Source organism: Astyanax mexicanus, chromosome 12, assembly GCF_023375975.1.
Source record: "Astyanax mexicanus isolate ESR-SI-001 chromosome 12, AstMex3_surface, whole genome shotgun sequence".
Classification (NCBI taxonomy): Eukaryota; Metazoa; Chordata; class Actinopteri; order Characiformes; family Acestrorhamphidae; genus Astyanax; species Astyanax mexicanus.
The window spans coordinates 19,514,647-19,535,426 of record NC_064419.1 but is presented as its reverse complement, the minus strand read 5'-3'; the positions used below and the strand labels follow the sequence as shown (position 1 = coordinate 19,535,426).

At 42.7% G+C, this 20,780-nt stretch overlaps 1 protein-coding gene across 6 annotated transcripts in view; it reads right to left on the bottom strand.

Annotated features, from left to right (window-relative positions):
* The window catches only part of prdm16 (PR domain containing 16), a 304,752-nt gene that overhangs the window by 230,406 nt on the left and 53,566 nt on the right, over positions 1 to 20,780 (bottom strand). The gene's annotated exons all lie outside the window — the stretch shown is intronic.

Here is a 20,780-nt window from a genome sequence, read left to right as displayed (position 1 = left end):
TGTCTTTATCTCCTTTTGCTCGCCCACCTTGGAGTGAGGGACGAGGGAGAGAGATAGATAGAGAAAGAGAGACAGAGAGAGAGAAAGAGAGAGAGAGAGAGGAACTAGAACAGTTAGAATGAAGACAGGAACTTCTTTCAGGAAGATTTTGTTTGACATATGATGATAATTACTATACTGTACATACACTGCAAAATATTGGTGCAGCCATGAAGTGCAAACGGTAAAAAAAAGGTGATTCTATCAATGTCCTATTCCCACTCATTGGTAAGGACCCCCATATCCCACAATGCTACCAGTGCTGGGGGGGTGAGGGCCAGCAGCTTCCACCAAGCCACTGATTATATTATAAACTGATTATACAAATGCAAAATCATTGGACAGCTAAACACGCTTGCAGGAGAGCATTAACTGGCAGACCCCTTATGGCAGCGAACATACGTACACCTATGCTGGGTGGGTAAGAAAGCTGTGAAATGGTGATAAGACTATTGGTGATAATGCAAACACTTAGACAGTTGCGCCACTCAGTAGCCCAATTAAGTTTATTTGAAGTATTGGGTATAAGGGGTTGAAAAAGGTGAGAAATCTTCTATATACAACCCTGACATCTTTTTGACAGTTTTTTGAAAGACCTGACATAGATGTAAAGTTATGGGATGATAAATGTAGATTTAAAATGGTACAAAATTAAACAAAATTTGCCTAATTTAGAGTCTACATGAAAAACTCTTTACAATATTTGAACCTAAACATTAATTGGTAGATCAGTTCCAAAAATTTCCTCCTGTCCTCTCATCCTCTCCTGACCTCCTGGGTGGGCTGCACATTTTTTTCCTCCTCCTCCTCCTACTCTTTCCCTTCTTCTATTTTTTCAAGTGCTGCGCTGGTTGGTAGGAGTTTAATCCCTCACTAATTCCCGGAGCTGATTGGGTTTACAGGGGCAGGGATCAGCCGTGTATTCCCGTCCCGCACACAGTGGTGTGGAGCCAGGGCCCCGGCCGGCACTGCCCCGGCCCCTCCGCGGGGAACAAAAGAGTGCCTGTTCACTCGCCCCTCGCACTCAAGAGGCTTAGGGACATTTTTCTCATTTTTGAACAGCTAATGTCTTGCAAAAGTTGTCTAATCTCTTTAAGTTTAAGTTGAGCTTTTGTAAAAGCCCGGGCTAGCCGCGCTTATGACTTGACTGTTATCCAGCAACGTTTAATTAGGTCAGGGTGGGCCGGCCTGATGAGAGCGTCACCCGTGGGGAGTGGACGCAGACATGCAAATGGGAAAGGTCAGGCCTGGCTTGTCTGACGCGTTTGATTGGATTGATGGATGTAAAAGACAATCAATACTTGCAAAGTTTCATAAATTGGATATAAAAAAGAGATGAAATACAACATATCTGATTAATTAAAATAGTCCAACTTTAGCTCAAACAATCTTTGAGGCAGAAAGAGTTGTCGTATTGATAAGACTGACAGTGGGGGTCCCCTGACTGAACCATATACAATCAAAAACATCTGTCCAATCTTTATACTATATGTTCGTCCAGATTATTTGGGTAGTGATCCATTCTCTTCACTACAGTGACACTAACTACTATAACTTCCAACTAAGATCAGAGAGAGCATAGTGCTTTTGACCTCTTACTTGGTCCATTTGACTATCATGCAAAAACCTGGCAAACCAATCAGTCAAGGCTTTTATTTTTTTCCTATATTGTAAAGGATTACTGAAGTCATCCAGACTATAAAGGAATACATAAGGAATCATGTAGTAACCTAAAAGTGTTAAACAAAACAAAATATTCTGTGAAGCTTTAAGGTGCTCTTATCTGGGGTGCTGTTAACTTGCAGTTTCTGAGGCTGGTAACTTTGATGAACTTCTTCTGTGCAACAGAGGTAACTCTTGGTCCTTGGTTCCTTTTCTGGGGCGGTCCTGATGATTTTAATGGGATTTTCACCAATCAGCCATCAACCATATCGAATCAGAACAGTTCTGAGGCCAGTAGCTGACCACTGATAATACAAATTATAGATAATACAGATACAAATCGCCTGATGCGGGTGCACTTAGCAAGGGGAAACTGAAGGTTAGAGAAACATATTTTGCATCACTGATAAAATCTTTGCGTTTTCTTCAATTGATTTACTTTTTTTCTTCAATTTATTTAGAACTTTTTTTAAACTTCTGCTGATGCTGCACTGCTGAGTAGCATCACAGCGGCTCGGTTCCAATACATCAGCTCACAGCCTTGTGTTGACCGACATTATCACGCTCTCAGGGCTCCGGTCAAGCTGATCAAGCTGCATGATCAGGATTCAAACCAGCGATCTCCTGATCACAGTGGCAGCGCTTTAGCCCACTGGACCACTCGGCACGTGATCACTGATAAAATCTGATACACACCTCATGAACAGTTTATAGCTTTTTAATCAAAAGTGCACAACATTTTTTGATTTTTAAATTTGAATAGGCTACTGCACTTGTGCAGATCTCCATATTAAGAGGGGGCTTCCTGCCAAGCATGCAACCCTCCACCACTCTTCACTCTCAGGACACCAACCAGCAAGCTGGTTGGCTTTTCTTCTTAAAGTACAGGATTTAAACAGTAAATATATGTAAATGCCATGATTAGCATTAGCAGCAATTCAGTCCCATTAATTTTGCATTCAGTGGCTGGTCTCTAGGAAGGTCTTGACATTTGAGTTCTAGATCTAGATTTTACTTAAACTTTTGTAATCGACAGTATATAGAGTTTACTTTATCTCTGGTTCAGATCTGCTGGTTTGTCCAAACTTCACAAACAACAAAACAACACCGATATGTGAACGAGCATGTCTTATGAGCTAGCGTACAGGTGAAACTTCTTCAGTGACACACACACGATCCTCCCCTGCTACCGCATCGGCCTCAGCACGAGTTATAAAAGCCCAGCTAATCACATAATTACATGCAATAAAGGGCTGAATGGAGAGGGGAAGGACATGACATCAGTGTGAGCTGAAGCAGGAATGCTTGGATTACAGTTTTGTCCTCTCCTTATTTACCTTTGTAATGGGATAGAGACACAGGACACCGCTTTTCAACAATAGCCTTCGCGTCCAGCGCAAGTACATACTAATTCTTTTCCTCCCCCTCCTCTTGCTGGATGAGGACGGGCTTGAGTTACAGGAAGCTAAAACCCGAGCTTCGGATCCAGCTCCCTCAGACGTGAATCTTTAAAGTAGACAAGGGCACCGATGGGCGCACCTGGACCCACTATTGAAAGGACGGGGTCAACGTGATCCCAAATGGTTGCTACAATCCGCACCAGTTTGCGTGGGCAGGAGTGCATGGGTTGGCACTTAAGGGTCATTTAGAGATAGCGCTGTTTGACGAGCGCACTGTTGGTTTTGACATACCTGCCTATTAAACCACACAAAGAGATTAAATCACTTCTCCGGCTGAGGTGTCTCAGAGCTCGCACAATGCTGAGTGGCAGGTTTTACAGACAATAGCAGATCATGGGCCAAACGAGTTCTCTGATGACAAGTACAGTGTGCTCTTTCTCTTCAGATGTCCAGGTGTTTTCTCATCTATAGAAACTCTATGTGCATTTTGATTTTCCCAGGTTTTTCCATAATATCAATTACGATTCCCACACAATAGCCATAGGATTCATTTAAAACTAAAATGCTACAGGAGTTGAATGACAAGAATGACAACCAGCTAAACTAAAACCAACAGAAATTCCTCAATCACATAAAGCCTGCAATCGACTGCTTCTTTTCAACTTCTTTTGAATTAATGCACCAGCTCAACACGCTTGGAGGAGAACACTAATTGCCACTTCTGTCTTCTGTTACATCAGAAATCAGATTGTTAGAAGTCAGAAGTCAGTTTGCTAGCTAGCAGTGGGGATATTGTGGTGGGTAACAACACTGCCCACCTTTTGGCAGTATAGGGTTCAGTTTTTTGACTGAGCAAACACATCATGTTACACCCATAAGAGTCCTTGGATAAGAGTGTTAATTAAATGCTCTAAAAGTTATGTGGGAAATTGTAAATGGTCCTTCCTAAATTCTACCCAACCAAAGAGAGTGAGGACAATTACCCTTTTTGGACATTGCTGGGGATTGATGGAGATTGGACATGCAGTCTTGGGATCCATCCTCTTGGGATTGCCTCTTTTATGAACATTTGAATACAAATCAAGTAAAAAAAAAGAGTACAATGATAAGACAAAAAGTCTGCGCTTAAGTGGAAGATGATATTGCGTATTGGTTATTATAAACAACATGCAACAAAATACAACATTAATTCATTCATTCATTCATTCATTCATCTGCTAATCTTTTTTTTTTTTTAGTGGTCAAGATTGTGGAGAGTCCAGAGTCTAGTTGGGGGCACATGGCAGGAATGCCCTATGAAAAGGGTAGCCATCCATTGTAAGATGTGATGCAAACAGATTCCTAAAAAATAATACGTGATCCAACCATAGTTGATTGATAAAAAAAAAAAGGGATTTATTAACATTTTATAGTGTAGCGTAGCGGATAACTACACTACTTTTTCTCTAGGAGACCAGGACACTACATACCACACCAATTAAGATCCTTAACACTCATCAAGACATGATTTAAAAGTAAGTTACTCTTCAGGTAATTGACAAACCCATCCATGTAAATTTCCTTTTACAGACTTTTCCAGTTATATTTGCTCATAATTGTCCGAAAGGTTTGAGACTAGGGAAAACTAGTCTCAGGTGTTTCTGAAAGCCAACACACCACTGTCTTTATCAACTGGGCCCCCGGGGGCTACCAGACCCATAACCTTAACCTTTGCCATCTGGGGGTCACCTCACTTCAAATTATAGAGTGTGAGAAAAAGACCAAGAAGCGTCTCGTTTTCCCCAATTCTCTCTCCCTGTTTCTATATAGCTCCCCTTCCCTCCTTCCTTCCCTTCCTCCCTCCCTCCTTCCATCAGTTCATTTATCTTCATGTCTCTGTGTCCAGCCATCTCCATCCCTGCTCTCTGACTCTCTCTCTCTCTCTTTCTTTATGTCTCTCGCCCTGCAGAGACAGATGTGGCAGCTTTGGGAAGCCGTGGGCTCGGCGCGTTGGCACAGAGCAAGAGCTACAAAGAGCGTCTGATTGGAAGCAGCGGGTGAGGACCTTTAACGAGAGCGGTTGAATAGAGGGCCAGCAGTGGGCCTGGGCTGCCTCTGCTTTCCCCTGCTCCTTCACACACACGTCCAGCTGCCTCGCTCCATCAAAAGCCACCCGCGACAGGCGGCATCGCTCGGCCTGCCCTTACCTTTTGACTCACGCACACACTCGCGCACACACATCCAGGGCCTGCTCTTAACACGTGTGGGCGACGCAGGGGCCCAGGGCCTACACACTTTACAGAGACACACACACACACACACACATGCACACAAAAGTACTTTATGTGTGTGTATATTGGGCCTGGTCTTTCTTTCTTTCTCTTTCTCGCTCCCAAAGACCCTTCCTGAATTTCCTGATGCCACCCGCGGTCGATATATTTACACATGACCTACAGCTTAGCATGAGCTGGAACCTCATCATCAGAGTCACCACAAGCTCCAGCAGAACAAGCTCTAGTTAAGGGAAGAGAAAGAAAGAAAGAAAAAAGAAAAAAAAAACCCTCCCATTATTTCCATCTCCTCTCCTACTGGATAACAGAAAGGGCTCATGTGCTTTCTGAGACTTCGCAATTAAAACTCTTTCCGCCTTAATTCGGAACACGCCGCCCGACAATGAGTTGTACAGCCAGGCAGTTAATCTGTCCGACCCGGAGTCGCAACACATATTTCACCAGTGACATTTCATACTCGCGGAGCCACCGGCCTTTTAGTGGAGTGACCTTTGGTATCGATCCCGACCCTCTGCCTCCGCACGGGCCGCACGCTGGGCAGAGGCTTATTTTCTTCCGAGGTGGACAAGTGAGAAGGGAATGGGGGGTGATGGTGGTGGTGGAGGAGGTGGTGGGGGTGGTGGTTGTGATGGGGCGGGGTGGGGGGTGCACTGAAACAGAAACATAGTAGAAACATGTAGGATATTGGTGGTAAAGAAAAAAAGGGTACCACTTTAAAATAAGACTACCTCTATAAAGGGTTTATAAATGGTTTACAATTAGTTTATTAATGGTTACTAATTAGGTTGTAAATGCCTTAAAAATCATTAATAATCAGTTATAACACATACGTATGAAGGGAAACAATGACCTGTTGTTTGCTAAATAGTGAACCCACTGCCATCTATATTGTTGTTATTTCTACGTATGTGTTATAACTGATTATTAATGATTTTAAGGCATTTACAACCTAATTAGTAACCAATAATAAACTAATTGTAAACCATTTACAAACCCTTTATAAAGGTAGTCTTATTTTAAAGTGGGACCGGAAAAAGTATAGGCTATTGCTAGCTAGGTGTAAACAATTAGAGTGTAATGTTGTAAATGAGTAAATCCGACAGCTACTTTAAAGACACTATACAGATGAATTGATGTAGTTAAAGCAGTTGAAATACTATTTAAAATATTCTTCACCTTTTAGCATTCTCTGTTCCAGATATCTTAAGGATGACACTACACTATAGCTGTTTTCTTTATATAATAATTTTAAATGATTAATTTAATTGAATTCCTGGGTTCTAATCTGTCAACTGATGTAAATGTTACAGTTTTAAACATGTAAATGATGACAGAAAAAGAAAAAGACCTATTAACAGACTGATGCAATTAATAACAGAAAAGAAGCTGTACTTCGCCTAAACACTTTCATCATTTTGCAGCATTTTTATTGGTTCATTCACCATGTACTATTTTCACAATGTATAGAAAGGCTCCTGTGTTGTTTTTTTCATGTAGTAACAAGCATGCATGCAATAGTTTAAGCAGTTGTTGACTTTCTAAGAAAAAAGAACATATCTTACTGGCAAATTTAATTTATAATCCTTGGTTTCAATTTATTATACATATCTTTTAATTTTTACATTTTCTAAAATGTGCCAAACATGCCAATTTATATTACTTGTCCAACAAATGTTCCTTTTTTAAGGAAAACCAAATTAAATTAGTTACCTATAGTTAAGTCAAAGAAAGGTAGGAAAATTTACAGAAAACATAAACAAAATACTCAATTGTGTTCACAATTAACTATGCACCACAGTTCACAACATGCACCACAATTATCATTGACTGGTCATAGAACACACTGTAAAAATGATAAAAAGAAGTTGAGAAAACGCAAACATTAATTTCAAGGCAACATACTGCACTAGATTTTTAAGTTTTAACTTTTTAGTATAGTATAGTAAGTTTTTTATAGCCTTATATATTTTCTATTCTTTTTTGTTTTAATTTATGTTTGAATCTGTTTCTTATTGTATTGTGTTGTTGCTGCTGGATGCCTAAATTTCCTTCGGGATAAATAAAGTATCTATCTATCTATCTATCTATCTATCTATCTATCTATCTATCTATCTATCTATCTATCTATCTATCTATCTATCTATCTATCTATCTATCTATTTTTTTTACTTCAGATGAAAATCACAACCAGCTGTGCCAAGTTGTGTATAAATTAGTTATGTATAAAAGCTTCCAATATTAAGTCTCACCAACTTAAAAAATTTACTTAATGTTTTTAGTTGGCATAATTTAAGTTATATGAAATGTGTATTGTAAGGTCTGCCGTCTATCTTTTAGGATCAACCAAAAACATGTGGTTGTCAATCACACGTTTTACATTAATCAAATTCATGTTGTGGGCTCAACACCATATCTCAACTTTATTATTAACTTTTTGCTCATTTAAATGAGCAACTAAGAAGTGGTTATTTATGATTATTACATATCTTATCATATATTACATATATTTCTCTTTTTGAAGAAAGATCCTTGTGAGCTAGTTTGAAGACGCTCTAAAGCTTTATATGTGTCCTGCATACTAGTTAATACATGGATGTGATCAATTCCGTTATCAGCTCACTTAAATTGTTAAGCACTGAGTTAACAAACCGAGTGCTGATATAGTCCTGAGTGCTAAATATGTTTTAATGAACACAGCACTGTAAAACCACTGATTTCTCTGTTAATGTTTTTGTGATTTATATGGATAATAATGCATATATTCTGCTTATAATATTTTGGCAAGTACACTTACTGTCCAAATAAGAAGCTATTTTTTTTACCGTAATTCTAATTTTCACAGTTGCCTAAAACCTTTGCACAGTACCATATATGTGTACACAGTCAAATTTATTTATATGTGTATATTATTGTATATATTTCAATTTCTATTGCTTTCCAGTGACTGTTACACAAAGCATCGCAACTAGCATTAGACAAGCCTTTAGCCATAAGTCGTCTGAAACTGACAAAGAAAAAAACAACTGTGCTGCACATTTTCACTATAATTTTGATATAATACCTTACAACAGCCTCACATCAAATACCCATACGCATTAAAAGTATGCTTCTAATATTAACCTGATGAAAAGGCTTAGTGGTTCAACCACAAAACAAAAGCTAATAATTTACGCTTTAAGCTTTATTTAAAGTGCCGCATTACCCCGGCTGAAATACAGGCACATAAGCACATAAGGTAGACCCTGCTGTATAATAATAATCAGAACTGAGTAATGACATCACTGCTCCGCGTTCCAAAAATAATCGCCTGTTATGCTGCTGAGACAAGCCAAATTTCTTAAGTTGGGAATTTGGCATGGACCTGCTCAGACATTCTGTTGCTTCTGCCTCATGTTTTTGGATCAGGACTGGAAGAAAAAAAAAGAGCTGGAGACTCTGCTGCCCTGGTGATGTTAAATAAAAGTATCTGCTGCTATTTTAGGTGCAGTTATGCTACGCTTGTCTTCAGTTCCAGGATGGAGAGAGCCAGCAACAGAAGAAACAGCAGACAGCAGAGACAGAGAAAAGCTGAAGGAAATCAAATGCAATCAAAACTGCCTGTTATCCCGTCTCTCGTCTGTCGTGACTTCACTGTGCCGAAAATGAAGATGTCTGTGATTTTGGCTTTCCTAATTAAGGTCTTAATTACTGTAGCTGCTAAATGAGGAGCTCGATGATTGGAGGGTAATTGGCAGCTCTTGGAAGCCGTGAAAACAACAAACAAATTGAGACCTGCACTCTCTCTGTGAGTGTGTGTGTGTGTGTGTGTGTGCTAAATTAGCGACGTTGCCGGAGTGCATAGATCAATGTATAATCAGATAGCCGAGAAGTCTTTTGAAGGCCTCGAAGCCAAGATCAGCCACTCAGCTCCCCATTCAGCTGTAATTAAGGCCTGTTAATTGCCACAAAAGGCCATTTGCAAAGAGATCTGCGCATTACTCTCCTGCTCGGAAATGGAGTCTTTGACAGGCTTTGATAGCTTAGCTCCAGACAGCCCCCACAGCACCTACATGAATACGTGCCTCGCTTTGAGTGCAAAACAGGTCCGTCTGTGTCTTTGTACAGTATTGATTCCGTTTGATTTTCACGCCCGACTACGGCTGCGAGGCCGAGCTGCGGCTGGAAAGCGATCTTTATCTCAGAGTCCGCTGGACTTAACCCGGCGCGGCGGTAATATCCTGTCAGTGCTATCGGTAGGTAGGACACTATATAAAAGGTTCATCTGCTCATTCATTCTTTCTGTGGGGATAAACAAGATAAACAATGGGAGACTTTGACGCAAATGATATCAATTGACCTGACAGGACTAGACTGCTCGGAAAACAGTCCTTATTGTTAGCCTCCTTTGTCCAAGTGTTCTAAGGGAGGCAGCAATTGTGAATCTGATGAATCTGCCAGTTTGGTCATCAAGTGTCCTTGGACTTTATCAATCAAACCCCACAACCTTCTACTTTCTTTCTGGATAGGTCACATACTATTCATACAGACAGAACACCCTAAGTGTACTATAAATGTACTATAAATTATGAGGACCCCAAAGCCTACAAACCCCTGCATCACTTTAAAGCCCACAGGTCAGCTATTGACTAACACTCCAGGCCTTTGGCACATTCATATTGACTCCTATCGGCCCTGGCTAATTGTGCTTAAGCGCTAAGTAATCGGCGGTCCATTGTCGCTTTGCAAATTACTAATCAACTCGAGCAGACCGCCACAATTACTGCTCTCATTGTGCCGTGCTCAAGGAGCTGTTTGAACAGCAGCATAAATACGCCCGTCAGCGGCGCAGGAAATACTTTCGCTCTCGCCGGCTCGAGGCAAAAACAATGAAGCGGAGGCCCGAGCAAGGCCTGCAGGGATAGCCCGCATGTAGGCATTTCTTTATGGATCAAACATGCGATAAAGAGTCTCAGTTAATGCAGTATGGGCACAGTAAGAGTACCTCCAGTTAAATCAGAGGAAGGAACACTCGTAAGGAACACCTTGCTCAAACAGAGCACTGGGAAGGCCTGCATTAATCAATTCTGAGATATTACTGGTATTATATCTTATGCCATAGCAAAAATCTAACTAAAAATAAATTCTTAAACGGCAGCTTGTGTATATCTTGCAATAACATAACCATTTTCAGGGACTGCATTATGATCGGATCACTTACATCACATCAGATTTAGTCGCACAGACATCGACCACATTTAACACTGTTGTTTAATTTACATTTAACTTCTGTTTCCAGGAAAAAAAGGAAATGTATTTGTCAAAAAAGTTAACATTTATCATGTCCTGCTTATTTTTTAACAGAAGATGATCGTCCACAGCATTCAGTATTCCACAGCGTGTTCCTTTGTGGTTTAAATATTCTTTCACATTTTCTATTAGAGCAGTTACAGGAATGTGAGCCATGTATTGGTCCAGCGCATTGTGAAACAATGGAAACCCCACTGTTCCCAAAAACAGTCAGGATCTTCCAGACCTGAACCACATTGAAGCGAAACCATTGGTTACAAGATGTAATATGGAAAATTAGTATGTGTCAAATGTGCGGATGTGCGGATGTCATCTGGGCTCTTTGTCAAATGTATAAAAATAATGCAGCCAATGTTATCTTACATCTCAAAGATGGTGACTTCACAGAAGGCAAAAATGATCTTAACTTGAAAGTTTAATTATAGATCGACCGGTCGTTGGCCCAGCCAGATTTAGGGCCTGTCGCTGTGTCTTTGGTAGGTCTCGAAATGCACAAAAGGCATGTACTAATTCTCGTAATTAATCATGGGTGTATTTTGGGCGTAACATGAAACAAACCAATGAGTATGTCACTTGCCATTACCTTTAAGATTCAGGTGCACTCTGATTTTGGCACATTCATATCTTAACAGCAAGGCTCTTTGTGTGTCTTAGCTAAGAATACTAATCTGCACATTCACTCTGTGAAGATACGCCATGTTGAAGACTCCCAGTCTAAAACCAATGGTGTGATTGCCAATGATGACAGACAAGAACTGTCCCTATCGTCTTTGTAAAACTAGAACCATCAAGACAAGGCTTCTGTCAATCACATCAGTGTTCTCATATTTACCTTCTATACCCCTGTGGACTAGCAGGCTGCGTTTGAAAGAGGTTACTAAGCGGTCATCTTGCATCTTGCTTTATCACAAGGGCCAGCATTGAGATGGAACAAGGCCGGCTCAGAAAGAGTAGAGAAGGATCTCGCGGCTTTCTGTGAGAGGCCTGCTTCCTCTCCGCCGATTACATCTAAAGGGGAGAGTATCTGAATGTGAACAGTTTGGCGGCGCACTTCCTGTAATAACTCCCTCATACGATGTCGCTGGCCTGGGTAAATACCTGCATTGTACTGGGCTTTTTTCGCCGCAGATGTGCGCTGTTTGCGTTTTTAAGCCCTCGTAATGGCACGTTGTTTTTGCGAACTCTGTGCGTGTTTTGTTGATTCTCGCTAAGCCTTTAGCTAACAGAGAAAAGAACCTCTCCTATCCAGCGTATATGTGTGTGTATTTGTGTGTATACGAAGAGCGAGGGCAGGAGGAGATCACACTGGCGCACCTTGTTGTAACAGCAAGAGTTCAGATCCTGGTCACTGGTCCTTGGTAGTCTTGGTACAGATTTGTGCAGCGTCTCCGCAATCTCTCAATCCCTCAATCCCTGGCTAATCAGTTGAAGATTATAAATCATACACTATTTATTGAGGCTAGCATTGTCCCTGTATGCGTGTGTGTATTGGATAAGCTGCAGAATTAAAATAGCTACGCTCATACACATTCACGAACTGGCAGGAAAAAAACAAAAGATAGGCCCGCTCTCGCTGGTTTTGAAATGCCGTATGAGGTCATAGCCTGTTTCTGGCTGGCGGCACGTCAATAGCATGCAGTAACTCTTTTTAAAAGAGCATGCATCACTCTCTCACTCTCTCTCTTCTTCTCTCCCTCTTTCTCTCTTTCTCATTTATCAGAGTTGGCCTAAAGCTAGCCTCTTGGACAGAAGGTATCAGGGTTTAAGTGCTATCCAAACCAAATACGAGCAAACTCTGCGGATCCTTTCCGTGTTAAAGCCTAATTTGCTGTTCTCTCCGCAGCACAGCCGGATAGTGCTCCAAGTCTGCAACGCAGGCCAGGCCAGTGGGCTTCTTTGTTTTTAACGGCCTGTGAGGAGTGAGAGAAGGTTAGGATAAGGGGATGAGGAAGATGGGGACGGAGAGGCAGGACCTGAAACAATAAGGCCTCTTTCCTGAGCGGCCTGAACAAACACGGCGATCTCGCTCGCTATTTACCTCCCTTTATACCTTTCCTTCGCCAAAACCCCTGCGCAGACACAAAAAGCATTAAAGTATTATGTGCTTATGTTTTTGGAAGTGTACGATAGCAGGGAGGTAGCGCCTAGCGGCCTCTTAAACGTGGAGAAGGCAGCACATGGCAACCATTAGCGCAAGGCCCTCTGTAATGCTGCTAAAGCTGCCTGAGGCTCGCCTGCTGCCTCCCAACCTCTCGCTGCAGCCTGCAGAGACACCGGGACAGTGTGTGTGTGTGTGTGTATATACATATGTGTGTGTGCATGTGTGAGAACGGTGTGGGACCCTGTGTCAGAGGTCCACGGGGGCAGCCTGTTCACACACACTCCTCAAGCCCCAGGGATGACACCCTGATCGCTGCGGGTACGACGAGAGCACGGCGCAAAGTGATTTGTTTTGACGTTTTTCATTAAGGACACATATGTGTGATATTGCCGGCGGCTGAAGGAGCCCCACTGATTCTGACTGGGGTCTCTGGAAGGAGCATTCAGAATTCAGTTCATCAGCAGAGAATTGGCCTGCTCTTATTTACCGGTAGATCGTTTGGCGACTGTTTCTTCTTCTATAAGATGGAAGACAATCTGAAGGTTCTATCTAAAGGCTCGGTCCATCCTGAAACATTGGACACTTTTTACTGCACCTTCTGAACCGGGTGGTCACGTCACATGGCTTGGAATTGTTTGCTTGTTTGCGCTTTTATATGCATCGCCAGCGCTAAGAGGCTGACGGTGGAGCTGCCAGCTCTGCATTTATGTGCTTTTGGCAGCGGCCGCACTTCGAGGCCCCATAAAGCCGGCAGTGACAGTAATGAGAGAGCTCAGTCCTGCTGCTTTATAGATCTGCTCCACACCCACTGCTGGAGAGAGCCAGGGATGCAGCAGCGGCACCGGGCATGCGAGCTAGCTGGGCCTCCTGGAGGCGGGGGGAGAGTTAGACGGGGATGGAAGGGGGCGAGATGAAGGCAACGCTCCACAGGAAAAAGCCCTCCCATGCTCCATAGGTGCTTAAACACCAAGAAGGCCGGAAAAGAATGTAAATGTCGGGCAAACGTGGGTGACAGATCGTACGAATCAGATCTTTCAGTGCGCTCCGTTTATTTTGAGAAGCGTTCCCAAACTAAAATGTTTGACAGGCGGGGTGATGCTCTCAGCGAATGAGTGCCGGATCAGATGTATTATTTTACTCAGAGTAAGCAAGCCTTCAGGCTTATGTCTATAGCAGCAAACCGATACAACTTCCAAAGAAAAAAAAAAAAGATACGCAAAAAGCTAAGCTAAGCTAAGCTATGCAAGGCTTTTATAGTATGTAGAAGTTCGTAGCACAGACACACACACACACACACACACACACATCGCTCCCACACCTGAACGCCTAAGGTAAGCCAGCGGCACGGGGCCGAGCTGTGTACGGACCACACGCAAACACACAGACTCGCTCACACACACTCTCTGTCGAGTAAACACCACATCAAAAAGGGCAGCACTCATTTGGGCTCACATCGTCTGTGGCGTAATTGGTAAAATGTGGCCCTCATTAAAACTTGCTGACATCACTTAGCGATGAACTAAGCCATCAAGCGCTAACAAGGCCGGCTCGATCGGCCGGACCCGTCTGGATTTCCCACATACAGACGCCACATGAACGCCTCTCCATTTGGATCCTAGCAACGGGCTGCCTTATCGGCCCAACTCCGGTAAACAAAGGCTACATCCCAAGCTAGGCTGACATGTTCGACGTTTAGCATGCTATTTTGGGCATCTGCCATGTAGTAGGGGCTCCAAAAACATAGGGGAGAATTCCCAGTGCGCTGGGAGCTATAAATCCTACAGTGCCAAGCCATATGTTGTGCAGTATTTAGTGTGCAATGCATGCAGTAATACATGCACTGTAGCTGAGTATCCATCCATATGTTTTTAAATGTTTATTTAGCGTATGTTTTGCATATCAATAGGATAAATATGATTTTTGATCCTATTAAGTATTGTATATTGTAAACTCAGTAGCTGCTGTGCTTATGTACAGTATGATGTAGTCTGTATGTCATAGCATGTAACGTAACATTTCTGCATCTTATCATCACCAAGCATGTTTAGATTGTACTGTGGCAGTACTGCACTGCCCTGTCTGTTGAATTATCCCATATCATATGCAGTAAAAGACAGAACAGTATGCAAGCACTGCAAGTGGTTTCACCCTAAACCTAGCAAGTCTCTCCTGTATGATCTCACATGTGATCGTGATCGGCATTGACCGATATAGGAGCGCAAGATTCCGATATTTACATAATGTATATTGGCAGTGCAGTGGGCGGCTCCAATATTCTGGCTGTTGGAGTGCCCCTTGCATCCATTTTGCCACATTACAGGCATCAGTGAACTCACAAGTATCCACTCTTATCACATTGTGATCACACTTTGATCAAGATAATTTATATATGGACAAATATAGCAGTGTATACTTGCAATTACACATGACCTATCTTTTGGAGTTTTGGTTGGTTTGTTGGTTTTACTCATCATATATATTTGTGTTTTAATCATTTCAGATGGCTGGATAGACATCAAACTTCTTTTGCGTGCTACTGTCTTCACTAAGAGTTTTATGTTTTTTTATGAATGTTTCATTCTCAGAAATGTAGTGATGATGCTATCTGCTTGTGTGTGTTAAGTGCAGTGAAATTTTGTATTTTTTGATATTGCTCTTTGTTTTTAGTAAACTGCAACAAAAGAAGAGTAGACTGTGTTAAATAAATGTTTAAGTTCAGTAGTTTTGTGTCTTGTTTATTATTATTATTATTATTATTATTGTTGTATTTTTTTTGTTGCAAAAAAAGGGAATATTGGCTTTACATATCCACCATCGGCCACTACTGCTCTCTAAATATCGGCACTGGCTTCGACCATCGAAAAACCCATGCTGGTCAATCACTACTTCAGACTAAAACTAACTAACCACACGATGTGGGGGCCGTACTTTAACCATGACTAGCTCTGAATATTTATATGCTTGAAAATGGTGCTATTAAACAGTAAACAAATTCTGTGGAGACTCAAATCTTTATTTTTCAGTATTTATTTGAACAGAACTCTGTAACCACTGTCGCAGGTTGATGAGGTAACCTGTAAAGGTAACGGTAACGGTGGTGTGCGACACTGCTAGCGTTCTAAACGCTCAAAAATGCCCAGCGTAAGCTTTTGTGATTAGGGGCCCGTTTGTTTCAAACACGCAGAAACAAAATACAAATGTCAGACTGGACATGAACAATGAACATGTTAAAGAATGTGTTGAAGGCGCTGTGGACTCAAATCAGTTGCACATGTGAGAAAGACGCTAGAGCTGGCGGTGTCGACTCATGCCATGCCCACATACTGTAAACAGCATGCGAGAGGCTCTCCAGTTTCGCCTGCAGTTTGTGTGTGTGTGTGTGTGTGTGTGTGTGTGTATGACAGTATGTTTGCATGTACATGTATGTGTGTGTGTGTGTGTGTGTTTTAGAAGAGAGGGGTCCCAAGTGCTTAAACGAAACCCTATTATAGAGACAATATGGTTTTGTAAATTCACTTGCCCTTGCCTCTCTTTCTCTCTCTCTCTCTCTCTCTCTCGCTCCACTCTCTCTCTCTTTCTCCAGGCTATTCACTTCACCTAAAGAGGGTGGAGAGGAGAAATGCAGGGTTTCATTTCGGAGCGAAATCTAATTAAAACATGGTTAAGTTCACTCAGAAAGCTCCATTACAAGCGCAGTGTTTGAGATTCAGTCTACAGCCGCCCGGCTTTCTCCATTAACACCTGCTTCTTTTCCAATTAGCCTGCGCAATAAAGACAAATGATCCAAGGGGGCCCAATTAATTCACTTCTGTCAAAGACTCCGCAACCAAACTGTGTCACTGTGCTCACACAACACACCGCCAGTCCGGATGCCTGGACGAATGCACACACACACACACACACACACACACACACACACAAACACATGCATGCAAACAATTCCTCAGACCTGCACAAATACAGGAGATGCCCATTTAACCATTGCAGCAAGAAACACAACAAATATCCCACAGTATCCATAAATGTTCATTCATTTCCCACAATTTCTAAAATTACTAGAAACAAGCAATAAGCTAAAGACAACAAACAGACGAGTGTGAGTCAGTATAGCTGGCAAATATACCTATACCAGAACCTCTATAGCTTAGGCATGTGCGAAAACGAACAGGACTCAATATAAGTAAAGAAGGATGAAGATAAAACCACAAATAAATAAGTGCAGGTCAAAAATAAATAAAAAATACTGAATTTGTTCTCAGTGGCTGGCCCTGAGACACTATGTCTGAAACAAGGTGTATCGATTGTAACGCTGTGTGAAGGACGGGACGAGGAGAGCGGACGCTAATGCAAGTATCATTTATTATAGAACAGAAAACAAAACATAAACCAAACAGAAACTCAGAAACAGGAGACGAACTAACAGGCAGGATTTAACACAGCCGTGACAGACGTATACACGCACAAGAACCGACAGAAACACTAATGACTGAGATGCTTAAATATACACACAAGGCGGGAAGGAGAACAGGTAACACCTGGGGACTGATTAATGAGGGGCGGAGCTACAAATGGACACAGGTGAGTGGAAAAACACTGACAGAACACAGGGACACGGGTCACGTGGGACAACACAGGCACGAGGACAGACAGGAAACAGGGCCAGGCGTGACAGAAGCCTCCCCCTAAACGCGCAGCTCCCGAGGCGCGTAAAAACGAACCCCGGGGGCTGGCGGCGGGGAGAGGCCGGGGAAAACACGAGACGAAACCGGGGACTGAAACGGACACAGGACAGAGGACAGAGACTGGACGAAAGACTGAGACTGGACGGGAGCCTGAGACTGGACGGGGAACTGGACGGGTGACGGAGACTGGACGGGGAACTGGACAGGAGACTGAGACTGGACGGGGAACTGGACAGGAGACTGAGACTGGACGGGGAACTGGACGGGTGACGGAGACTGGACGGGACACTGGACAGGAGACTGGACACTAGACAGGGATGCAGACAGGACAGGACTGGACAGGGGAACAGGGACAAAAACATTTACTGGGACAGAAACTAGCACAGTGACGGGGACAGGAACTGAGACATTACTGGAAACGAGTACTGGGATGCAGACAGAAACTGGAACTAAAACAGGAACAGACACAGGTACAAATACAAACATAGACGGAAGCCCAGGGCTGGGAAAAGTCAATGTCTGAGGGGCCAGCCTGGGCAGAGTTCGAGGGGCTGGAGCAGGAGACCTCGCTGGCTTAGGGACACAGGGCCTAGGGCCAAACTTTGGTCTCGGAGCAGGTACAGAGTCAGAGGCGGACGGAGCCGCGGGTACAGGGTCAGGGACAGTGGGTACCACATTGGTGGCAGGCACTGCTGGTGCTGGAGCAGACACGGAGACTTGAGGAGCCTGAGCAGGCGCGGCGGGTGCAGCTTGAGCAGGCGCGGCGGGTGCAGCTTGAGCAGGCGCGGCGGGTGCAGCTTGAGCAGGCGCGGCGGGTGCAGCTTGAGCAGGCGCGGCGGGTGCAGCTTGAGCAGGCGCGGCGGGTGCAGCTTGAGCAGGCGCGGTGGAGCTAGCAGGCTAGCTAGCTTAGCCGGAGCTTCAGAGAACGGCTTCTCGGAGCGCGGATGAGCCACGGGAATCACACAGCGTAGCGTCCCATCCGCTGGCTTCACGGAGTACGCCGTCTCAGCCGGGAGAGTCGAGGAGCGCGGATGAGCCACGGGAGTCACGGAGCGTGGCGTCCCATCCACGGGCCTCACGGAGCGCGGCGTGGAAACAGGAGGCGGCCAGTAAACAGGTGCGGGATCAGGCAGCGGAAGGCGGGTTGGTGCGGGGAAAGGCTCCTCGTCCTCGGAGCTGCTGGGAGCACAGCCAAGAAAGTCCCACGGCTCCCGGGTAGCCTGGCCTCCTCTGTAAAGAGTACCGAGGCTAACCGCACCAACCCGTATCGCCCCCCCAAAATTTTCTCCGCTCCGGAAATCTTCCACCGGAGAAAGGGAGCGCTGAGAGCGCCGCCGCCCACCTCTTCTCCTCCGGCGCCGGGAAGTGGAGGAGTTTTCAGCCGCATACTCCTCCTGAACGCCGCGAGAGAAGGGAGTGGGTCGGATAGCCAGCCTGGATCCAAAAAAAGGATTACTTGCAGCGTCCATATTTTTGGTCGGTTCTTCTGTAACGCTGTGTGAAGGACGGGACGAGGAGAGCGGACGCTAATGCAAGTATCATTTATTATAGAACAGAAAACAAAACATAAACCAAACAGAAACTCAGAAACAGGAGACGAACTAACAGGCAGGATTTAACACAGCCGTGACAGACGTATACACGCACAAGAACCGACAGAAACACTAATGACTGAGATGCTTAAATATACACACAAGGCGGGAAGGAGAACAGGTAACACCTGGGGACTGACTAATGAGGGGCGGAGCTACAAATGGACACAGGTGAGTGGAAAAACACTGACAGAACACAGGGACACGGGTCACGTGGGACAACACAGGCACGAGGACAGACAGGAAACAGGGCCAGGCGTGACATCGATTGAGAAGAAGTACAGTGGATGAGCAAGTAGTTTTGCTCCTCTTTAATATATATATATATATATATATATATATATATATATATATATTTTTTTTTTTTTTTTCTTTTTAGATTTGGATTTAAGTTTAAACAAAAACAGGTCCATATACTATTATCAACCAATCTGAAGTTGGAGCAATTTGAAATTTGATATCTAATAGAAAAAAAATACATTAAAGTACATTCAGAATTTCCAAAAAACAACTTTATAACCTTTTAAACATTTAAATAGAATTTAATTTGATTAATTTAAGAGAATTTCTATTGGTTCATTCATCAATACATTTTGACACAGTGTAAAGGATAGTTTGTGTTTTTAAATGATGTAGTAAACCAAAAATCAACTAAATTGGAGATCTTTGTTTTTTTTATTAGACATGTTAATTGGAGATATATTGCATTTGCATTTATATAACTATAATAAAGTCATATCATGCTTTTAAACATTGCTATAAAACGTAACAAACAGTTGAAATTCTGCAGTCTCTACATGTCTCTCAGAGAATGAGTTAACACTCTGAGACTGATTCACACTCCATTAGCACTGATGCTTTTTTCACTGCACTCAGTAACAATGGACACATAGATTTGAGCCCCTCAAGGCTGATTAGAAACACAGGCGTACAAACCTTTATTTATGCAAATACTGTACACGAATAAGAATGGAATGTGATTACACTACAGTGCTACACATTGTTCTTCAAGGAAAACAGCATCGCATCACGGAAAATCACACAAAGGGTTGACAACTTAGACAGTTGCAAGCATCCTGACATCATTTGAATTTGACCTTTAAAACGTGACCAAATTTCATGAAGATTGGGAAAATAGAAATGCTCCAAAGTTGGACAAAATGTGCAATCTAAAAAAAGACCACTTCAGTTTCTGAGTCAGTTTCTCTGATTTTGCTATTTATAGGTAAATTTTTGAGTAAAATGAACATTGTTGTTTTATTCTATAAACTACAGACAACATTTCTCCCAAATTTCACATAAAAATATTATAATTTAGAGCATTTATTTGCAGAAAATGAGAAATGGCTGAAATAGCAAAAAAACTCAAATAATGCAAAGAAAACAAGTTCATATTCATAGAGTTTTAAGAGTTCAGAAATCAATATTTGGTGGAATAACCCTGGTTTTTGATAACAGTTTTCATGCATCTTGGCATGTTCTCCTCCACCAGTCTTACACACTGCTTTTGGATAACTTTATGCCACTCCTGGTGCAAAAATTCAAGCAGTCCAGCTTGGTTTGATGGCTTGTGATCATCCATCTTCCTCTTGATTAAATTACAGAGGTTTTCAATTTGGTAAAATCAAAGAAACTCATCATTTTTAAGTCTCTTATTTTTTTTCCAAAGCTGTATATTTCACATACACAATTGCCCTTTATATCAGTTATTTGTTGAACTGTTGATAAATCATTAATTATAAATATGA